This window comes from Petromyzon marinus, chromosome 36, assembly GCF_048934315.1.
Source record: "Petromyzon marinus isolate PM22_M1 ecotype Great Lakes invasive population chromosome 36, UKy_Petmar_22M1.pri1.0, whole genome shotgun sequence".
Classification (NCBI taxonomy): domain Eukaryota; kingdom Metazoa; phylum Chordata; class Hyperoartia; order Petromyzontiformes; family Petromyzontidae; genus Petromyzon; species Petromyzon marinus.
Genome location: NC_133702.1, coordinates 10,290,751 through 10,301,533, shown reverse-complemented (window position 1 = coordinate 10,301,533; position 10,783 = coordinate 10,290,751). Strand labels below are relative to the sequence as shown.

Genomic DNA, 10,783 nt, shown 5'->3' with positions numbered 1-10,783 from the left:
GTGCCTGGCAAGGCGATGTTGAATAATTCTTGCCAGGACCTTTCCAGGCACACTGAGCAGTGAGATGCCCCTGTAGTTGTTACAGTCTGTGCGGTTCCCCTTCTTAAAGAGGAGGACCACCAGGACATCCTTCCAATCCTGCGGAACCCGTCCAGTGATCCAGACTGTTATTATGATGTCATATAGGGCAGTCTGTGCACAAACGCCACCCTCCCTCAGCATTTCGCTTGGGAGATCATCTCTACCCGCTGCCTTTCCTGGTCTCAGACTCCGAATCGCCTTCAGTACTTCCTCAACGGATGACACCTCAGCCAGCCACTCACAGGGGGTGACTTCTTCCAATGTTTGAGGCAGCGCAGCCTCAGCAGGGTCAACATTCAAACTGTTCAGTAAAATAAGTGGACTCCTGCAGAAGGGATGATGGCTGATGGTCATGAAAAGCGACGGAGTTGCCATGAGAATGTGGAATTTACACTTGGCTCCGATGTAAACATGAGACGAGCACCACGAAACAAAGACAAAGATCCCCCGTGTAGCCTCAACAGACTGTCGGGGCACAAAGACACTCACACAACAACAACAACAACAACCGCCATTCGCCACTAAGTGGCGGTGACGTCACCACGACGCTTGTGCCAGGCTATGTGCACCCTGAGGCCACGTGAAGTGTCGAACGCCCGCTGGCAGGAGGTCACGGGGCAGACCCAGGTGCCACGGGTCGACTGACTGAGATGACTGGCTGATGCACCACCTGTGCCCCCTACTGTGCCAACCTGCTGTGCTTTAGCCACCCGGCGCTCCGCTCGCTGTTGTGAGCGTCGCTCCTCCGCCCTCCGTTGTTGTTGGAGGGCGACTGCCTCCAACTGCCCAGTAGCATCCTTCACGAGCCTCCTCCACAGAGGCCGATCTTGACACCGCTGGTACCAGTCATCGGCAAGTCCACTCAGCTCCACGTCCTCCTGTACCACATCACTCCATCTCTTCTCTAGCCCGTGCCGCGCCCGCTTAGCCCCCTCAATCCGGCCAAACAAAAGCTGTTTCGGCATGCGGTGGCTGGGCATGCGGGCTACATGACCCAGCCATCGCAGCCTTGCCTGCCGGAGGAGCTCACCGATGGGACCCTGCCCAGATCTTTCAAGGATTTGTGAGCTCCTCATACAATCCAGTCTGGTTAAACCCAGGATGGATCGTAGGCAGGTCAGCCTAAATGTTTCTAACCGGCGAAGATGTTCCATTAGGGGGGTCCACGTTTCGCAAGCGTAGAGAAGGGAGGGAATGACCGTGGCCGAGAAGACCTGAAGCTTAGTGCGGAGCGACAGACCAGGTAGCTTCCACACAGCGTTACGCAACCGATGAAAAGATATTGCCGCTCGACTGATTCGGAGTGAGACCTCTGCTGTTAAACTGGAGCCAGTCACACACACACAGACACACAGACACTCACACACACAGACACTCACACACACACACAGACACACACAGACACTCACACACACAGACACTCACATACACACACACACAGACACACAGACACACACAGACACACACACACACACAAACCCTCACACACAGACACTCACACACACACAGACACTCACACACACACAGACACTCACAGACACACACACTCACAGACACACACACAGACACTCACACACACACAGACACTCACAGACACACACACACAGACACACAGACACACACAGACACACACACAGACACACACACACAGACACACACAGACACACACACAGACACTCACACACACACAGACACTCACAGACACACACACAGACTCTCACACACACAGACACGCCCTCCACACCTTCAGGTCTATAAAGGGCGACGGGCACCCGTTTCTTGACATCTGCGGAGGAGCGATGCGATCAAAGAGGTAAGAACACCTGGCGGACACGCTGATAATGTGACATGCGTCTCGGAACATAACTGCCGTTAATGTCCAGCCCCGGGTATTTAGCTGGCACGTACAATACTGTACAATTTGTATTAATATACCGTCCAAATGCGACTTGCATCTCAAATGCTATAAACAGTGGGCATGTGTATGTTATTGCATAGAGAGGCCACATATATCCGAAATACGATGGGAGTCATCGCTGTCGGCTCACCTGAAAGGTGCTCAACTTCCCTGTGGCTTCTGTGGGCCTGGTTGGCACCTCAATCGCTTCCTCCTCCTTCCTCATTCAAGGCACCAACTCCCCTAACTGGCACCGAGCTGAGCGAGGACTTCACCGGGTTCCCGAGTGGGCACCCTCCTTCAGCGGCGTTTCGTCAATTTGCCCACCACACCTCAGGGAGGCTGGACGGCAGAACCAATGTCCTGGAACTACCACCTCGCTCCGCCACTCAACTCAGCCCTGCCTCTCTCTCCTGCCCGTTTGGCTCTGCCACCGCTCGTTCCTCTTTAGCCAGATCCAACGGGATGCCGCTTCTAAAGGGGGGAAAAAATGAAGGTCTTCGTGCAAATTGAACAGGGGGAAGAAGCTGACAGCACGGGCGGGTGGGGGGAAGGCAGTTCCAGACGATTTGGGTAGCAGAGGAAAATTAGGCGATCTCCCACCGAGCGAAGCTTGGCTGGAGGCTTTGATAGAATGCCTTCATTGCTGGAGCAGAGTGAGCTGAGAGGGGAGTGGTGAGGGGTGAACAGAAGGAAGGAATCAGTCCATGGAAGATCTTGGAGACAGTGCGTGGGATCTTTAAAATGATACATGATTGTATTGGGAGACAGTGGAGAGATCGACCTATTTGGGGGTGGTGATACATTCACGTTTAGAGATGCAGGTGAGAAGTCTGGCAGTGACATTTGTGATTATCTGGAGTTTAGAGTTGTGGCAACTGGGGAGGTGATAAAGGATCCATTTAACTTCGTCGAGTTGGGATGCGATGAAGGCACGGATGAGTGACTCAGCGGTCACTGGAAAAAGGAAATGTAAAATACGGGAGATCAGGAGATCGAGCGAGATGTGAGGTCTGGCAGAGTTGAGATAAGTGGGAAGAGAACGAGAGGTCGGGATTAATGACAACAGCAAACGTTATGGTTTTTCAGTGCCCGCATGTAACGATGTGGTGATGTAACACCCTCACTGCGCCTTGGGATCAATGCAAGTTCATTGGTGTTTGGATTTTAGAGGAGGAGACATCGCCGTGCCTGAGACCTCTCATTTGAAGAGGACAAAACGCGTGACTATTTTGTTGTAATGTTGTACCGTACAAGAAGTGAATGTTGATGCTTACGCGCAGAGATGTAAAAGTTATTATTCTATTTAAAGCGGGCATGGTTATTTACCTCAGTGTTAATCGCCTGAAGCAGGAGTCGGCAACCTGAGGCTCCTGAGCCGCCTGAGGCTCCTGAGCCGCATGCGGCTCTTTAAGGACTTCTTCGTGACCGTTATTTATTAAGGACCCATCGTCTCGTATTCACTAACACTGCATTGAAATATTGAGAGGTTTTTTTTTGTTTTTACCAAATTCAATTAAAAAATGGCCCTTCTTGTTAATCTGGTTGCTGACCCGTGGCCTAAAGCAATGTAAATATTCACACGGACGACAGAAGGGATGTATTTCGTGAGGGTGTTGGTCATTTTCGTCGGCCTGTCTTGTGGTGGTGACTACGATTGTCCGTCCGATCCATAGCGAGGTGGAACACAACCTGACGGGTGACGGCGTCGCAACATCCAAGGCATTGTTCGTGATCGCGTGGCTGTCGAACACGAAGAACAAGGAAGTGGTCGTCGGCGTGTTGTCTACAGGTAGGGACGTCAACTTGGACTCTTGACGCACACGTAACACGCCCCGATGTGCTCACAGCGACACACACACACGTCTGTGTTTCGCGCGACGATGTTGAAAGTAGTGCTTTTGCCGTATTTCGTTTTGGTGTTAAGTAAATAGTGCACAGTACTGAAAAACTTCCATCTTCGTCGGTGTCCAATCTGTCACCAATAAACAAAAAAGTTACTCTGCATCACCACAGATTATCGCAGTGGATTTAATGTCCCCGTACGTGACACCGAATGACCGCCAAACATATGACAGCACTCAGGATACTAGAATTCTGACGTCTGAAAGATACACTTATACGTGTACCGATTCAGCCCAAAAAATGTTATTATCGACAGTGAGATAAAAAATGATAATAAAAAAACACCAAAGAAAGAAGCTAATGGGAACTACATCTGCCGTTCTCTGCAAGTTCGCTAAAACAACACTGAACCGCCTCATCATTGAAATGCCGATCATTCCAGCGGCTTCGTTGTAGAGTGTGCGGGCGGTGCACCTTGCACCGGTGCCCAACCAACGTAGGAGGGGACGCAAGTGCTGGTCGATGAAGAGAGAGGGCATTTAAACAGTGGTGGGGGGGGGGGGCATTTGCTGCAGAGGTCCATGCTGACCACGCCACACCACTGCTTTGCCCCCCCCTACCAAGGTCATGGCCACCGTGGGCGGCCACAGTATTTTTTTTATACACGGTTAAGAAATACCCACAACATCCGGTCAAAATCGTGGTATTTTTTTAGTCTCGCGCGCTATTCTCCCTTCAAAATGGTGACACAATACTGACAGCTGAACCTTTTTAAGCACACAGTAGCACACGAACAGTAAGGCTCAGTTCTGTCAATAGCCAGTATTTGTGTAGACTTGGTGTAATTGTGGTTACAGTAGAACCCCCTTTTATTTGCCTCCCCACACACTCGTGCATTTTCTGTGTTTGCTGTGGCTCGTTCTCCAGGCGGAGCGAAGGAGGGACCACCACTTGCTGCCAGGAGCATCCCGTGCCCGGAACTCAGCTAACCTGCAACGCAGCTACATAATGAATACAACAACGAGTAAACGTTCGTTAACGCTTATTGTGCGCTCTCTTTGGCATCATCTTGCTACCCGCAGCCATATCCTGCTTTAACTCACGTACATGGATGAATTCCGAATGGCCTGCAATTCCCATTCCCTCTCTTTGTTTTGTCCAAACATGCACTGTTGTGCACTCTTTAGTGTCCGCCCCTATGTCTATCGCTCTGTGACTCGCAGATGGCAGATGTAGCCGTCACCATGAGGTGGTGGTCGCTGAGCTCGTCTGACCATTAAACGTGCATTGCGCACTCTCATAGCTCAGCTCAAAACCTCTCCAGAAAAACAAACTCCCATTTTTTTAAAAAGGGAATTCATGCGTTTGCAGTTTTTTTGTGTGAATTACTGTTTATTTGTATGACTGTTGGTTCTCGAGTCATGAGTAGTATGCCAAACATCGTTAATTTTGTACACGTTGGCTTTCACGACCAATGTTACGATTCATAATTAGTTCATTTTGGCTATCTTCAGGAGTCAGTGACATCACAGCCGATCCTGGTCGTTTCCTAAGTCAATGGAGCCTTAACAGAGTACCCGGTGTGGTGTGTAAATATCAGCAAATGGGGAGATCAAATTGGCCAGGCGTGGTGCCAGCCACAAGACCCTGTGTGCACCGTGCGTGACATTAAGAGATGCTCACTCATGGCACGTTGATCCGACCACTCTGTGACTGTCAACAGGTGAATTAAAGAGAGCGTTTGACGAAACCTATCAGCAGACCTGCAGGGCCTTCACACAGTGGAAGAGGAAGAGGGAGGAGACAATCTCACATTTCCGAAGAGTTGCGGACGCGTTGGACAAGACGCAGCGGGATGTTGATGGCGCATGGGCGATTGGAGTTGGCGCCATGGCCACTGGTGCTCTTGCGGCAGTTGGAGGTCTTTTAGCCACCCCGCTAATGCTTGGTGTGTCTGCACTGACGGCTGGTGGCGTGGCATTGGGTTTGATGGGTGGTGCGGTAGCTACAGGTAGCATACTCTCCAAAGAATTTATTGAAAACAATAGTCTTGATAAAGTCGAGAGAACCATTGAAGAAGAGAGAAACAGTATGGATAATCTAAAGCAGTGTCTCAATGAGTTGATCAAAATTTGCGACCAGCTTGCCTTAAAACGGCCTCGTAATCAGAGGGTCGTTGCCTTAAGAGAAGCCCAAAATCAGCTTCAAGACGAGCTTAAGGTCAGCACAGTGCCGGTAAGACGACGGGCCGTCTCAGATGATGGCATGCTTGATGGGGGCAAAGCGAAAAAGCTAGGTTCTGTCTCAAACACAAAGAACCTTCGTCCTGCCAAGAGCATGGAGCTATTGTCCATTCCTTCCTTTGTAGCAGTTTTTAGCACTGTCAGCATAGGCATCAGCACAGCATTTGTGATCTATCTAAGTGATAGTATAAGGAACGGAAGCAAGTCGGAAACGTCGCAGAGACTAAGAGCGAGAGCAGGTGACTTTGAGTTCCATTTGGAGGCGTTCAGAAATTTTATCACTAAGTTTGATGCGGAAAATAAGAGAGCAGACAGTAGGCTGCGTCGGCTGTGGAGACGAGTATTCAAAAAATAATAACTAACTTCAAATATGGATTCGTGACAAACGAAAACAACACCACATGGTGCCATTACCAGCCACATTTTATAATAGTATCTTTATATTTCTTGGTTCGCTGCACTTTCACTCTGGTATGATATCAATTATTAATCTATTGCAAAGGCATGTACTCAAAATTGGCCAGGACCGTATACCAAAAAATACCCTAAGATGGACACCAACGGGCAAAATGAAACCTGGGAGACCCTAGACCACGTGGCGCAAGACCGTGAAGGACGAGCTTTTGGCAGCGATCGACCTCTCTTGGGGCGAGGCTTGACATGTTGCCAAGGAAAAGAAGATACTGGAGGGAAATCATTGCGGCCTTATGTCCTATAGAGAATTAACATAATTAACTAAGGCAGAACAATAGCGTATTTGCCCGGAAGGGGAAGAGTTTTAAATGTAATCCTACTTACAAAAAATGGTTTCAGGGTTGTGAATTGTATATCCTTCAAGCTAGTAAAGACCACATGGAGTGGAGGGAGTACACAATTGTACCCCTTCACACGTCACGACAAGTGTAAGCCTTTTCCACTGGAACATCTGAACCGCGCCAGCACAGGGCACTCATGGTACAGCTGGTATTCCGCGTGCCGTAACAAAACCATAATACGAGACTTATTAATCTGGCTCAGAGCCAAGCTTGGCCAGGGGTGGGACTAATAATACATTAGCTGTACTGACATCACGTTGCGTTTCATGTCAGTCAGTGCAGCTCAAGAACAGCGTCCCTGCGTCACCTACATACATCTCAATGGGTTAATTGCGTATGATGTCAGTGACACACCGACATTGTACTCACCGCAGAGAACTGTGACGACACCACCGCACTCTGTAATAGCTGGTGCCAAACTATGCCAGACGCCCTCCCGCATGGCCTTGTGGGAGCCTCGGTACTGATAAAGTTATTTGATTTGATTTTTTCTTCCGGTTCTGTTTTGATGACGTACGGAATCAGAAGAAAACCCGTTGACGTACAGGACGAGAAAATGTTAATCTGGCTTGGATCCAAGAGGGGGTCAGACTAATAATATGATAGCCGTACTAACTGAAATCATGATGCATGTGATGTCAGTCAGGACAGCTCAAACACAGCGCCCCCGCTTCCCCTTCATACATCTGAATGGCTTAATTGCGTTTGATGTCAGTGACACGCTGAAGTCACGGCTCAGCTTCTACAGTGGAAAAACAACCAGGTGTCTCCAGAGCCGCGCTGGGCTGGCTTAACACGGCTCCTGCACAGTGCTGTTGTACTGCAGTGGAAATATGTACGTGTGCCTCAAATTGACACCCCAGTGATAGAAATTGGTCAAGGGAGAATTAGGGCTGTAACGATATGTCAATGAATTACTTCTTAATACAGAGAAGAGTGAAGGGCAGGAAAAGGGGATAAAAATGGTTTCGGGGTACTTGTTCATGGGCAAAGTACAGAATATTTATCTTTATTATTGTTTGCTTTATAATGAGTCATGCTGCTGCATTGGATTCATATTGTTTATCTGATGGGTAAATGAATAATGTAAAAGTTTACCGAATCTGCTGGGGCAGTCGTGATTGCGAGTTATTGTTGCTAGAGTTAATGTGACACATGTTCGTACTGTTCCATGTTGATATTTGGTTATGAATATGTTATATAGTATTCTTGGGTCTTTCGGTAGAGTCACGTTCAAAATAACCGCCACTTTCTTCAAAATTTCTTGCTGTGGTTTTCACACCTGATGATGATTGCTTGTGTTGCAGTCGAAACGTCGTGATAATTTGATTGTTTCATATTTTTCCCTTCTACGTGACTTTACCGAAAGAACCAAAAATATGAATCCCTGCAGTCACGAAAGCTTTAAATCAAAATGTTCTATAGTGATAAGAGATGGTATCTGTGCATGTCTGGTGCATGATGGGTGTGCATGTGTGGATGGTGTGGACGTAGAGGCCTCGTGTCATACTTAGTGGTTACAGATTTGGAGCTGGAGAATAAAACAGAACTTACCTGGAAGAATTCTCCACGTTCATCATTGCGTGCATGCCGACAACGAGGGTCCACTGGCAAGGCCATCGTTAAAACAATAAATGTCCAGCGACCGAACTGGACGTACGCTCTACAGTTCGGAAGTGCGACACATGCACGCCTGGGTCTGAGTAGGAAAGTCACAGTAAACCTGTCCAGACAACACGGTTCAGAGAGCAACTATCTCTCTCTCCCTAATCTCCCACATTAACACAACTGACGTGCTTGCGTCTGGGGATGGAATTCCATTCCAGCTCAGACCTCGCCTGCTTGCCCTTCGCCATATACAGTGAGGGAAAAAAGTATTTGATCCCCTGATGATGTTGTACGTTTGCCCACTGACAAAGAAATGATCAGTCTATAATTTTAATGGTATGTTTCTTTGAACAGTGAGAGACAGAAGAACAAAAAAAATCCAGAAAAACGCATGTCAAAAATTTTAAATGAGGGAAATAAGTATTTGACCCCTCTGCAAAACATGACTTAGTACTTGGTGGCAAAACCCTTGTTGGCAATCACAGAGATCAGACGTTTCTTGTAGTTAGCCACCAGGTTTGCACACATCTTAGGAAGGATTTTGTCCCACTCCTCTTTGCAGATCTTCTCCAAGTCATTAAGGTGTCGAGGCTGACGTTTGGCAACTCTAACCTTCAGCTCCCTCCACAGATTTTCTATGGGATTAAGGTCTGGAGACTGGATAGGTCACTCCAGGACCTTAATGTGCTTCTTTTTGAGCCACTCTTTTGTTGCCTTGGCCGTGTGTTTTGGGTCATTGTAATGCTGGAATACCTATCCACGACCCATTTTCAATGGAGGAGGTTCTCACCCAAGATTTGACGGTGCATGGCCCCGTCCATCGTCCCTTTGATGCGGTGAAGTTGTCCTGTCCCCTTAGCAGAAACACACTCCCAAAGCATAATGTTTCCACCTCCATGTTTGACAGTGGGGATGGTGTTCTTGGGGTCATAGGCAGCATTCCTCCTCCTCCAAACACGGCGAGTTGAGTTGATGCCAAAGAGCTCCATTTTGGTCTCATCTGACCACAACACTTTCACCCAGCTGTCCTCTGAATCATTCAGATGTTCATTGGCAAACTTCAGACGGGCATGTATATGTGCTTTCTTGAGCAGGGGGACCTTGCGGGCGCTGCAGGATTTCAGTCCTTCATGGCGTAGTGTGTTACCAATTGTTTTCTTTGTGACTATGGTCCCAAGCTGCCTTGAGATCATTGACAAGATCCTCCCGTGTAGTTCTGGGCTGATTCCTCACCGTTCTCATGATCATTGCAACTCCACGAGGTGAGATCTTACATGGAGCCCCAGGCCGAGGGAGATTGACAGTTCTTTTGTGTTTCTTCCATTTGCGAATAATCGAACAAACTGTTGCCACCTTCTCACCAAGCTGCTTGGCAATGGTCTTGAAGCCCATTCCAGCCTTGTGTAGGTCTACAATCTTGTCCCTGACATCCTTGGAGAGCTCTTTGGTCTTGGCCATGGTGGAGAGTTTGGAATCTGATTGATTGATTGTTTCTGTGGACAGGTGTCTTTTATATAGGTAACAAGCTGAGATTAGGAGCACTCCTTTTAAGAGTGTGATCCTAATCTCAGCTCGTTACCTGTATAAAAGACACCTGGGAGCCAGAAATCTTTCTGATTGAGAGGGGGTCAAATACTTATTTCCCTCATTAAAATGCAAATCAATTTATAACATTTTTGACATGCGTTTTTCTGGATTTTCTTGTTGTTATTCTGTCTCTCCCTGTTCAAATAAACCTACCATTAAAATTATAGACTGATCATTTCTTTGTCAGTGGGCAAACGTACAAAATCAGCAGGGGATCAAATACTTTTTTCCCTCACTGTATGTGACAAAGTGGTGCTCGAAGCAAGTGGTGAGGTGGTGCCTAATGTACTCAATGGGATAGCGGCCGTGGTACCTGACAAGATGGCGCCCAAGATACAGGGATAGTCATTACGATAACCAGAGGAGTCTTCTGCAAATAGAGGTTTTATCTCTGGAGCTGCCTGGTCTAAAGTAGGATCTGCAGGCTGCGCAATCCACAGGTGTTTGAGCATTGGAATCTTGGCAACATTTTCTCGCCATTAATGTTATGCCAATTGTAATTTTTATGTTAGAGCCCTCTGTGAAATGAATTGAGCAGAGAAGCCCACGTGATGAAATTCAAAACAATAGACGTGATTCTAATGGATTTAACCCCACATTGTCAGAGGCGTCTCTGTTCTCAACACGTTCGTGACCTCGGGCTGGTCTTCTTCTTTCGTATGGCATTTTTGGAGGTAGCAACAGATTACAAATTGATGTCGAGATTT

At 47.8% G+C, this 10,783-nt stretch overlaps 1 long non-coding RNA gene across 1 annotated transcript; it reads left to right on the top strand.

Moving 5' to 3' along the window:
* The first annotated feature begins 1,869 nt into the window (after positions 1–1,869).
* LOC116949300 (uncharacterized) lies at positions 1,870–9,030 on the top strand. The gene is made up of 4 exons (XR_004403894.2): positions 1,870–1,894; positions 3,655–3,770; positions 4,751–4,853; positions 5,547–9,030. It is a non-coding gene; the product is annotated as an uncharacterized LOC116949300 (long non-coding RNA).
* The last annotated feature ends 1,753 nt before the right edge of the window (positions 9,031–10,783 follow it).